This window comes from Manis pentadactyla, chromosome 5, assembly GCF_030020395.1.
Source record: "Manis pentadactyla isolate mManPen7 chromosome 5, mManPen7.hap1, whole genome shotgun sequence".
Taxonomy (NCBI): domain Eukaryota; kingdom Metazoa; phylum Chordata; class Mammalia; order Pholidota; family Manidae; genus Manis; species Manis pentadactyla.
The window spans coordinates 60,210,790-60,222,818 of record NC_080023.1 but is presented as its reverse complement, the minus strand read 5'-3'; the positions used below and the strand labels follow the sequence as shown (position 1 = coordinate 60,222,818).

The following is a 12,029-nucleotide window of genomic DNA, read 5'->3' as shown; positions in this document are numbered from 1 at the left end:
TGACAAAAGTGTCATTGCAAGTCAGGAAAAGTATGATCTATATTTATTTACTCAGCACATATTTATTAAGCCACCAATATTTGTCCATGGACCCACGTTTCTTGAGCCTCTGACATGGGCCTTGCATTGTTCTAGGCACAGAGGACTGAGCAGTGAACCTAGAAGTCAAGGTGTCTTTTTTCTTAAGGCTTATGCTTTACTGCAAGGAGATGTAAAATAATCAAGTCACTCATGACAATAAATATACACTCAATAATAGACAAACAGTAAAATTCATTCAGATATGTAATTGTCCTTAAGACAATAAAATAGGGGACTGTGTTAGTTAGGGGACTCCAATAAGATTGGAGGCCTTATTTGGGTTGAATGGCCATGAAAGTCCTCTCTGAAGAGGTAACATATGAGAAAGAAACAGAAAAATGAAATAACTAGAGGACAAGGTTTCATTACCTGCCACCCCAAAATATGACATGCCGTCCCACAGCTGAAGAATGAGAGCTGGTATTGGTTAATGCAGACCACTGACTCATAAGATATCCGCAGCCTCTCCTTTCACTGAGCACTGGCCTGGTTGTGATCCAGTCAGCTGAGGGTCCAGAGTTCCCTTAGAGTTGGGCCCAGTCACTGCTCCAGCTCAGTGGTTGATGTGGTGGAAGGACTACCTCCTCCCTTGCCTAGTGGACATTCTTAGGTTGCCACTGTGTGACAACATTCCCCTCTCATTTTTTAAATTAAGCATGTTATTTTGAGAAAATTGTTGACTTACGTGCAGTTGAAAGAAATAAACAGAGAAATCCTATGTATGCTTAACCTACTTTGCCTTTTCAAAACTTTTCTCTTTATGCCGAGTATGCTAGGATTTTTTATCCCCAAGCTCCTCTATTCCTGGAATGTTCAGGACTCATATCTACCTGTTGAAGCTCTGCCCTGCTTCATATTCTAAGTCAAGATCCAACTGCAATAAAATATTTTCACCCTCACCCTCATTAAAAAAAAAAAAAGAAAGAAACAGAAAAATGGAAAGAAAACAGCTCTGACAACAGCAGAGCTTTCTTGGCAGAGACAATACCAAGCACAAAGAAAATGAGGCAGGAATCAGCTTGGTCTGACCCAAGAAAAAAAAATCAAAGTAGGGCAGCAAGTATAGAGTCAGGATCAAGGGAGCAGAGAAACAATAGGGTCAAGGCGACAGGGAAGAGCCCCGCTGTGCGGGCCTCAGAGACAATACCTGGGAAATAGAGGCATAGCATATACGACAAAGAGCTGATGTGTTTAATGTTTAGATTCTATAAATCAATACAAGGAAGATGAGCAAGAAGTACAATAAACAAAAAAGCAAAAATACAGGGTGAATGTAAAAAGTTCAATCTTACAGGTAATCAATAATATACTTATTTAAAACAGGAATATGACTTCTTTTACCTTTCAAACTGGTAAATGTTTAAAAGAAAAAGAAGAATTGTAGGAGTATAAAACTGACACTTGTTTTTGAGAGAGGTGTATTCCCTTTCATCTGCCAACTTCATTTTGTAAAATGTATCTAAAAGGCATAATCATGGTTGAATGTAGTTATGTATAAACATTTACTGCAGTGGTTTTTATAGTAATATAAATTTCTCACACTAAGGAAATGATTAAATAAATAATGGCATATCGTGTGGTATAATACTGAACAACTAGTTAAAATCACATTGCAGGAAAAAAACTAAAAGACATGGTAAATTGTTCACAATATGTTTTATGTGATGACAGAAAATTATAAATGATGAGCCAAAGGTAATAGGATTTTGGTAAATATTCATACAGAATGGATGTCAATAAAGACATTCCCAATTTGTTTATAGTAACTACATTCAAAATTTGGAATTGTAGGTGACTTTTTGTTCCACAGATCTGTTTTTTAAGTTTTCATGTAGCACATGTGTAATTATGTATTTTTTATTACAAAATAAAAATGACATGTTTAAAAAAGAGTAAGTACTCAAAATCACAAGAAGTCACTGAGCGCCTAACTAAAGGAAACCAGTTGGAAACAAAACAGAATAGAAGCCTGAGGGATGTTTGCAGAAAAAATTGCAAATAAGGTTGCCCTGTAACTGATACAAACCAAACAATCCCCACAGAGTGCAGACATGGAGGTGGAACGTGTAGTTGAACAAAGATGTTCTGGAGCCTAGGAGCTATAGAGGCTGCAGGTCCTATTAGTCGTCAGTCAAAGGTCAGTCCTTACCAGCAAGGGGTTGAGGGGCTAACATGGCAACCACACTAACACCCACAACTGATACCAACTTACAATGTCCTCACACAGGAGGTTGGGAGCCAATAAACCCATCTGCCTGCTTCGGTCCATTTATTAAAATAACCCCCAAAATGATAAATCTGATTGTTCTCTGTCTCCACAAACCACAAGTTAAACAGATGAACCATCCAACCTTTTGAACATATAGAATCTTAAAATACTCTCTCAAACAGGTAATCTTTTTATCTAGAATGATGGTCAGTTTCTGAATTTGACATTTGAACTTGAAGGATGCTCCAACAGAAATCAACTAGACCTATTGAATTAATTGTAGGAATTAAGTTGAATTCCTCTTGAGAGCTCTAAGGTTTACACTTGTAAACTAACCTTTTAAAAAATTATCAATAGTTGCTTAACATGAGAAATAGTTAAATGATCAATGTACTAAATGTGTGCGTGTGTGTGTGTGTGTGTGTGTGTGTGTGTAAATAAAAGCACTTTGTCGTTCCCCAGCATTTGTCATCTAATGGTCTTAAGCCTTTGGTGCCCTTTTTGAAATTGGAGGTATTGAGGAAGAGCAAAGTCCCCAAATCCAGTTCAGCAGGTAACAATTAAATATTATTCATTTCTTCCTTTATAGTTTATTACAATAGTTTTCAAACTTTGATGTCCACCAGATTCTTCTGTGGAGCTTAAAAAAACACATGTGCCTGCAGTCCACCTCAGACCTATTAGATCAGAGTCTCCCAGGTGCTGAGGCCCACAGGTAAGGGACTTCAGCAAGTCACACAGATGGTTCTAGTGAGCCTCGAGGTGAAGGGCTGCTGGTAGGGAAAGGAGGTGGCAGAAGAACAGGAAAAGAAAAAACATTTCTAATTCAAAGAGAAAACTGTAAAAGGAAAGACATGTAAACAATGGCATTCAGTCCTAGGTGGCGTCATTTCTGAGGGACCTTTATAATCCGGATAGATCAGAGAGCAGAGAACAGAATCTGTCCAGCCCAGTGGTTAATGTTAGGGCACTTCTCAGGATGTGTGTCAAGGAGCAAAGGAGCGCTCCTATCTGCTGCTTCTAAGAAAGCAAACACTCCCGACATGCTCTGAGGCACAGGGAGTGTCTCAGGTTTCTAACACTTCGCTACTGTGGCAAAAAGGACTAATAATTAACTGCGCCTGGGGTTTGATAATCCTGAGGTGGGGCCTGCCGCGCGCTGAGCCCGGCAGCACCCAGCAAAGAGCCGTACCTGCCTGCCGCTCCTCCGCACCTGGCTCCCGCCTCCGCACAGGTGAGCGAGCCCTGACTTTCTGAAACCAGTTTGTGACCGACCAGGGGAGCAAACTCTCCGGAACAAGTCCATCCCTACATCTAAGGTAAAAAGGTCCTCGGGCTCACAGTATGAAGAACAGCTGCAGAATGGGGTAGGGAAAAGAACCCTCCTCATCCCCTCCCTGGAGTCAAGTTGAGGGCAAGTTAAGAGAAAGCAGAATTCATAGGCAGCCAGGCTGAGCATGCGCGTATCAGAGCAGCCCGGAACCTGGACGTGCCTTTTCCTTTGGATTATTTTCAGAGTACTTTTCCTGACCAAGGTAAGCTGCGGGGAGAGGGGAAAAGAAAGAGGGGAATGGGGAAAGGGCCTGGAAGTGAGCGTGACCCCTGAGCCCCTCCTTCCTTTCCTCAAGGGAAATGGCTCAAGGAGCACTTTACCTGGAATTGTTCCACCCTCAGAAGGATATCAGACCCCTGCATGAAATCCCCTTTCTCTGAGCACTCGTGTGGTTACACTGTTGTATTGAATAAACAGACTTGAAAGTTCTTTTTAATTGAGGGTTCAGTTAAACTTATTTGTTTCCACAAAGCGACAGGAACACCCCCCAAAAAAAATTGAAAAGGATTTCTAATATTTAAGACTTCACTAAACAATAAAAGAATAACCAGAGATAATAAAATGGGAATCCAAGTGTTAAGGATACAAATTCTGAAGTAGGAAAGCCATACATTCAAACCCTGGCTTTGCCACTTCCTGTCCCTTACCAGGTTAACCTATTCAAGCGTAAGTTTGTCGTCTGTAAAACAAGCATCATATAGGCCTTTGATGGGAAAACACTTAGCAAGCATTCTATAAATGGTACCTCCAGTTAGCATTAAAAAATAAGCAGTTTTGCTACACCAGGGAGGGTAAGCTAAACTGGGGAGACCAGATACTATGAGGGTACTAGAGCTGAACTGGTTTCCAGAAAGTGGGTCCAGGACAGGTGAGCAGATGGCAAGTGGGGAAAGCATTACTCTATGAATAGCAATGAATAACCTAGATTCTTGCCGCTTTTCAAACAGCTTACGTGGTGCCAAATTCAAACTTATTTGCTACTCAATCAGTTTCACTTTGGAAAAGTCACAATTATGTTACTCTGCTATTTCTAGAAAGAAAACATAATTCTATAGTAGGAGAGTTACACACAGTTCCATATTGTGGAACCCATAACATTTGAGTTTTTAAAGAGAGATTGCCCTTGGATAACTTTGATGAAATTAGACCATATGGTCTGTGTCTTTATATTGCAGTGCATATTGTATCATTTGTATTGAAGTGACACAGATTTTATTTTTGTTTATGGGTAAGAAACACAAAAGAAGAGTAACTGCTTTGTTGGTTTTTACTTCTTGAACATAAATGAAAGGAAAATGACCTTACTTCATGAAATTTTCTTTAAGAGTCACTTTTGTTTATGTTGCTATTAGTTTTACTAATGTTGATAACTCTGAGGAAGGGACAAACTTTGCAACTGCAACTAGCAAGGCATATACATTGATGACATTTTATCTTTTTTTTTATTAATATAAAACACTTAAATGGTTGGCAGTTGATCCTAGCCTAATATTATCGTTTTAATACATCCTTTTTTCAAACTGTAGACTTGAAATTCTCCAATGTAGATATAAATGGATATTGACTGGAGGATTGTGGATTGAATTTTAAAGGCAACCAAACTGAATTTTACTATGTTGTTGCCCTCTGGGGTTTGATTACATTTAGGGTCATTTGGCTGAAATCTTATAACAGAATCCAATCCATGTAAAAGAATTATCATACCAATGTTTACTAAGCAGTTTTCAAAGAGGAAATATACCTTCATGCTGAACAGATATTTCTAGAACTTCTGAAACCAAGTTATTTGATTTCATATTTCTTAATAGGCATATGTCTAAACAGTGAACAGTTAGCCCCATTTGAGATAAATCTACTTAACCATCTTTGAGATTAATTTATTTAACTACATGGCTGTGTATAAGTCTTCCTAGTTCAAGTCTATTTTAGTAAACATAAGTTTTTCTACTATTTCTCATGCATATAACATTTTATGATAAACTATTGAGTGTTTTAGTCAATCAAGAGAGAACAATGATTAAGAAAAAGTTAATTTCTAATTGTATTCAAAATAGTACAACATATATGCAACATGTCTTTTTAACGTTACTTAAAATTTCATATTTGATACTTGTTTTAACTTCCTAAATAAGAAGCATCCTATACCTTTCATGGAAACACAAATCTAATGCTAACGGTCAATTTACTTGTACAGACTCACTAGTTACAATGCAGATAGGGATTTCAGATTGTTAGAGATACATGGGCTTCATATAAATGTTTAGATTTTAAAATATTCAAGTTTAAGTTAACTGAAAATATAACCCCTGAGAAAGAATTTCTGAATATTCTCTCTACACTAAAGTCAAGGGTTAGAATAGGTTAGGTTCTGTTGCAAGAATTAGTCTGTCTTTGAAAGCTATCAACTATAGTGATTCATCACTTCATTACTTCATCTCAAGTCCCACACTAATACTACTGTTTTCTGTAGTTGAACATGCACCTGTGTCCTTCTTAAGGGTGAGAGAGTTATCTTAGTGCTGAGATAGTTGGAAGACTACTTCTCCATCTTCGTCCCAGAGCCTCAAAAATGGAGTTCAACAGGACAGAGTGCTGATTCTTCTGCAGCCAACAAATAAATAGGAAAAATGTCATGGTCCTTGTGAAATTGACCAAAAAGTTTCCTCTTGAAAACACAGATGAAGGAGAGAATCCTTGACTGCACCACAGCAGCGTTTCCAGATGTCATTGGCAGTCTGAGTAGCTCCCTCCGGGACTGAGGGGTGGCAGGATGCCTTGAGTCCTGAAGCGGCTGAACAACTAGCTTGTTTCTCCTCCTGCCCTGCTTTCCTCACCTCCCTGAGGGCACTCTGGGGAGAATGCAGCCATGGCATCAGTGCTGTGTAAATATGCAATGGAATATAAAGTTTTGGCATCTCCAGTTAGATTTCACAGGGACTGATGGCAAAGGCACGCTCACATAGAAGTCTGGTCATTTGGGCTACATTCGGTTTAGTCTTGTCTTAAACTCAAGCACTGTAATACATTTTTATTTGTATCCAAAACAGACGTTTCCTCACTGCAGCCAATTATCACTCAAAGTGATAGCTTTTATACTCCAACTCTCAACTTTGACCATCTCTGCAAATGAGGCACATTCTTTAGCAAATATATGGAGCCAAATGTTTTCCAGAAACCAAGTCAATAGTTTAATTGACTTCCTGTTTTCTAAGAATTGAATAATGGATACAACTACAAATGTTCTTATTTCCTTGAAGTGATATAGTTGTATATAGATCTGCTCTTTTCAACTTCAAGGTTCCAGGTCAGAGCTTAGAATAAACAGCTTAATTTGGGACTGAATACATATTTGTGACTTTCCATTGCCTCTTCAGGCCAAAACAGTTATTAAAATTAAAAAAAACAAAAAAAACCCTCCATGTGCAGCCCTTAATTTAATCTTACTTCATGATTGAAATATGCACTTGCCATACCAATGTGCTACTTTCTGTTCTTTTTTTTTTTTAGTAACTTTTATGGTGTATATTGTGTAAGGTGTGTTCCTTATATATGATTTAGAAAGTGTGTGAAATCAAGAAGAAAATATGATCACTCATAATTTCATAGCTTTCATTTTACTATTCACATTTTAATGTACCTCCCATATATTAAATATATTCATTATCTTATAAGTGTTTCATCTATGTACTTCCATATAAACACTCACTCTAGGAGATACAAAAATGAAGTACGCAATCACCCTGTTCTGAAGGAACTAATAGTCAAATTAAGTAAAATAAAGTATAGTTAAAGAAAGCAGTAAGTAATTAAAAAGCTGTAAATAATTTGCTGTGAAAGTTTAGAGGCAAGAGAAATTCTCTTTGGCTGGGGACTCTAGGGAAGTTAGCACGTGTATTTTTTTTTTTTTTAGCTCATTGTAGAATAATGACCATTTTGACGTCCCACTGGCCTCAGGAATAAGGGGTTGCCACTTTAGATAGAGGCTATACTTCTTTTATGTAGGTTAACATAGGAGCCGGCCCAAAGAAGGAATTCATGAAATAAATGTTGACTATACAAAGGAGATAGCCAAGTTTTCCACTTTTAAACAAGTAGCCATTTACTTAATCCATCCTTGGACACCAGAAGTTACTCTAAATGACTGGTCCATTTGAGTTAATTGGGGCTTGGATTCACCTCCTATCTTCTGGCCTCGTTTTGGTGACTGGCCAGTCCCAGCAAGCCCACACTGAGGCAGGGTACAGAGCAGGGGTAGGCGAACCGCGAATGCTCTCTGGTGCTCTCAGGTCGCCAAGTCGTCCACACACTGTTGGTCTCACTCCGCCTTCTCAGGATCCTGCTATCTCCTGCCTGATCCGACAGACCCTGCCTTCCTCGTCTCCTCCCTCCCCAGGTGAGCCACCTACATACTTCCGGGACTATTTGTTTCTCCAGGATTTAATTGTTATCTAAATTCCTTATCTGGGGCTCCATTCTGCTGCACAAAATAAAAAAATAAATGACCAAACCTATTAAATAAGTAATCTTATTTGATATACAATCTAAATAAATAAGCTCTAGCCCCAGGACCCAAGAGCCCTGTATGATTCACCCTCCCAGTAAAGTACATAGATTTGTAACAACTACCTTCCTCCTCAAGTTATAGTTTATGTTCTACCAAATGGTTGTGAACATCCAAAGCAAACCTTTAGGCTCCTAGACCTAAAATTTTCCTTTTCTCATAAATTCTCTCCATCTCTGCTAATCATGGCCCCTATTATCCTCCTCTTAAGCCTTTTAAGGAAACTAGCTTAGACCATGAAGTCTGCCAAGTCTTTATAATTTAGAAGATATTCACAAGGAACCTGCCTGCCAGTGTTTAAATTGCTATGATCATTGGTATTTTGATAGGAATTGCATTGCATCTGTAAATTGCTTTGAGCAGGATGGCTATTCTTCCTATCCATAAGCATGGGATAGCTTTCCATTTTTGTCTCCTTCAATTTCTTTCATCAATGTCTTATGGTTTTCAGAATACAGGTCTTTCACCTTCTAGGTTAGGTTTATTCCTAGATATTTTATTCTTTTTGATGGAATTGTAAATGGAATTGTTTTCCTGATTTCTCTACTAGTTCATTGTTAATATATGGAATGCAACAGATTTCTGTGTATTGATTTTGTAACCTGCAACTTTGCTGAATCCAGTTATTAATTCTGTATTTTTTGGTGAAGTCATTAGGGTTTTCTATATATAGTATATGGAACCATATCATGTCATTTGCAGTGCTATGTTGAATAAAAGTGGTAGGAGTGGGCATCCTTGTCTTGTTCCTGATCTTACAGGAAAAACTTCTAGCTTTTTGCCTTTGAGTATGATGTTAGCTGTAGGTTTGAGTATATGACCTTTATTATGTTGAAATATATTTTACTGAGGTTTTTTATCATGAATGGATGTTGAATTTTGTCAAATGCTTATTGAGCACCTATTGAGATGACCGTATGGTTTTTATCCTTTCTTTTATTAATGTGGTATTATCACATTGATTTATTTACAAATATTGTGCCATCCTTGCATCCCTGAAGTAAATCTCATTTAGTTATGATGAATGATCCTTTCGATGGAGCTTTGAATTCGATTTGCTAATATTGTATTGAGGATTTTTGCATCTGTGTTCATCAGGTATAATTTATTTCTAGTTTCATATTATTGTGATCTGAAAAGATGTTAGATACAATTTCAGTCTTTTGGATTTCATTGAGGCACTTTTTGTGTCCTAATATGTGATCTATTCTGGAGAATGTTCCATGTGCACTTGAGAAAAATGTGTATCCTGCTGCTTTGGGTGGAACGTTCTGTGTATATCTGTTAAATCCATCTGGTCTAATGTGACTTCAGTGCCTTTGTTTCCTTATTTATTTTCTGTCTGGTTGATCTGTCCATTAATGTTAGTGGGGTGTTAAAATCTCCTAATATGATTGTTTTGCTGTTTCCCCTTTTAATTCTGTTAGTATTTGTTTTAAATATTTAGCAGCTCCTATGTTGGGTATATAGATATTTACAATTGTTATATCTTCTTGTTGGACTGACCCCTTTATCATTATGCAATGTCCTTCTTTGTCTCTTGTTTTCTTTGTTTCAAAGTCTGTTTTGTCTGATACAAATTCTACTGCTCCTGCTTTTTTCTCCCTTTTATTTGCATGAAATATGTTTTTCCATCCTTTCACTTTCCGTCCTTAGATCTGAAATGAATCTCTTGTAGACAGAATATAGATGGGGCTTGTCTATTTGTCTGTTCTGCCACCTATGTGTTTTGATTGGTTTATTTAGGCCTTTTACATTTAAGGTAGTTACTGATGGGTATGTATTTATTGCCATTTTATTAATTGTTTTCTGGTTGTTTTTGTAATTCCTCTCTGTGCCTTTCTTCCTCTATACTCTTCTCATTATTTGATGGTTTTCTTTAGTGTTATGCTTGGATTTCTTTTTTTTCATTTTGTAACTATTTTGTGTACCTATTATAGGCTTTATGGTTGTGGTTACCATAAAGCTCATAGTTTCCTAGATGTATAACAGTTTACAAAAAGTTGATGGTTGCTCTATTTCAAACACAGCCTAAAAGTACTGCTTTCTTATTCTTCTTCCTCCTTCACACTTTGTGTATAAAATGTCATAATCTACATCTTTTACATATTCCTTGACTGATTTTCTGTATAGTTGATTTTACTTCTTTTGTGGCTTTTTTTTAACTTCGTATTTGCTTAATAAGTAATTGGTCTACTACCTTTACTATAGGTTTATTTTCAATGATGAAAGATATTTAGGCTTAAGAAATGTTTCCATCTACCAAATTCCTTTAAAATATCCTGTAACACCAGTTTAGTGGTGGTGCATTCTTGTGAACTGTGTTTATCTGATAAACTTTTACTCTCTCCTTAAATTCTGAGTGATAACCTTGCTGGGTTGTAGGTTCTTCCCTTTCAATATATTAACTATTTCATGCTTCTCATCTGGCCTATAAAGTTTCTTCTGGGAAATCTACTGATAAACTTATGGAGTTTCCCTTATATGTAACTGTCTGCCTCTCTTGTTGCTTTTAAGATTCTCTCTTTATCTTTACTCTTTGCCATTTTAATTACTGTAGGTCTTGGCATTGTCTTCCTGGGATTCCTTTTGTTAGGTGCTCTCTGTACTGCCGGGACCTGGGTCTCTGTTTCCCTCCCCAGATTGGGGAATTTTTTAGCTATTAGTTCTTCAAAGAGACTTTCTACTACTTTGTCTCTCTCTTCTCCTTCTGGTACCACTATTGTGTAAATATTGTTTTGTTTGTAGTTGTCACACAGCTCACTTAGCTTCTTATTTTTTGAAATTCTTTTTTCTTTCTGTTCCTCAGCTTGGTTGTTTTCCTGTTCTCTATTTTCCATCTCACTGATTGTTTCCTCTACTTCTGGTAGTCTACTATTCACTCCCTCCCTTCTATTTCTCATTTCAGTTATTGTATTCTTACAATACAGAATATGATTGTATTCTGAAAACCAGAAATAAGGCCAGTGTGGATGAAGTGTACTCAGTGAGGAAAATAATGAAAGGAGTAAATACTGAAGAGATTGATAGGACCTCTGGGTAATCATAAGGAGGATATATTTTATTCTGGTTCATTCTTGGAAGTCTTTTCAAGGTTTAATCATGGATTGGCAAAATCTGATTTGATCTTTAAATTATCATTCTAGAGAATGTGGATTCTGGTTACACTATGGATGTAGGGCAGCCAGTCATGAAACTGATGCTGTAATCCAGAAAAATGGAGACAGTGGCTTGGTTCAAAGTGGTAACATTGGAAATAGAAGCTTTTGAGTTCAGGTTATATGTTTTGGGTACCATCAATACAACTTACTTTCAGATTGAAGACTGAGTCTTAGTTTTGGTGCCTAATTGGGTAGATGGAAAAGAATTATGGAGGAGGGAATTCTGGAGTATGGGAGAAAGTCAATGGTTCTGTTTTGACTATGTTGTCTTTGAGATGCCTGTTAGCCTTCCAAGTAGAGATTAAGTAGGTAGTGGGATAGTCTGGAGCTCTGCTGGAATGGATTGGCATCCATGGAAGAAAGTATAGATAGCAAAGAGAGGATGGCTGAGGACAAACTGCTGAAACAAGCCAGCATTTCCTGATTATGAGTGAAATCAGTAGAGTATATTAATATGTTGAGGCCTGTGAGATGGCAAGAAAATAAGGCAAGGTTGTTGTGGTTTCTGCTGTCTTAAAAGCCTCAAGGAAAAAAAAGTGTTTCAAAAGGAAGAAACAATCAACCTTGTCAAATGCTGCTGAAAGGTAGAGAAAATGAGAAGCAATGAACCATTTGGTGAGAAATAGGCCATTGGAATGTGGGAGGAGAGGTACTAGGAAAATTAAAAGAATAGATGTAATAATC

At 37.3% G+C, this 12,029-nt stretch overlaps 1 protein-coding gene across 8 annotated transcripts in view; it reads left to right on the top strand.

The window, feature by feature from the left end:
- The first annotated feature begins 3,417 nt into the window (after positions 1–3,417).
- Positions 3,418–12,029, top strand: part of RASSF6 (Ras association domain family member 6) — a 51,465-nt gene continuing 42,853 nt past the window's right edge. For 2 of the 8 annotated variants that reach the window (XM_036927540.2, XM_036927535.2), the window contains exons 1-2: positions 3,419–3,609; positions 7,956–8,016. The gene's annotated coding sequence lies outside the window, so the exon portion shown is untranslated. Of the gene's footprint in view, positions 3,610–7,909; positions 8,017–12,029 lie in introns of all 8 variants that reach the window. The other 6 variants (XM_036927537.2, XM_036927538.2, XM_036927539.2 and 3 more) reach the window with 6 other exon arrangements.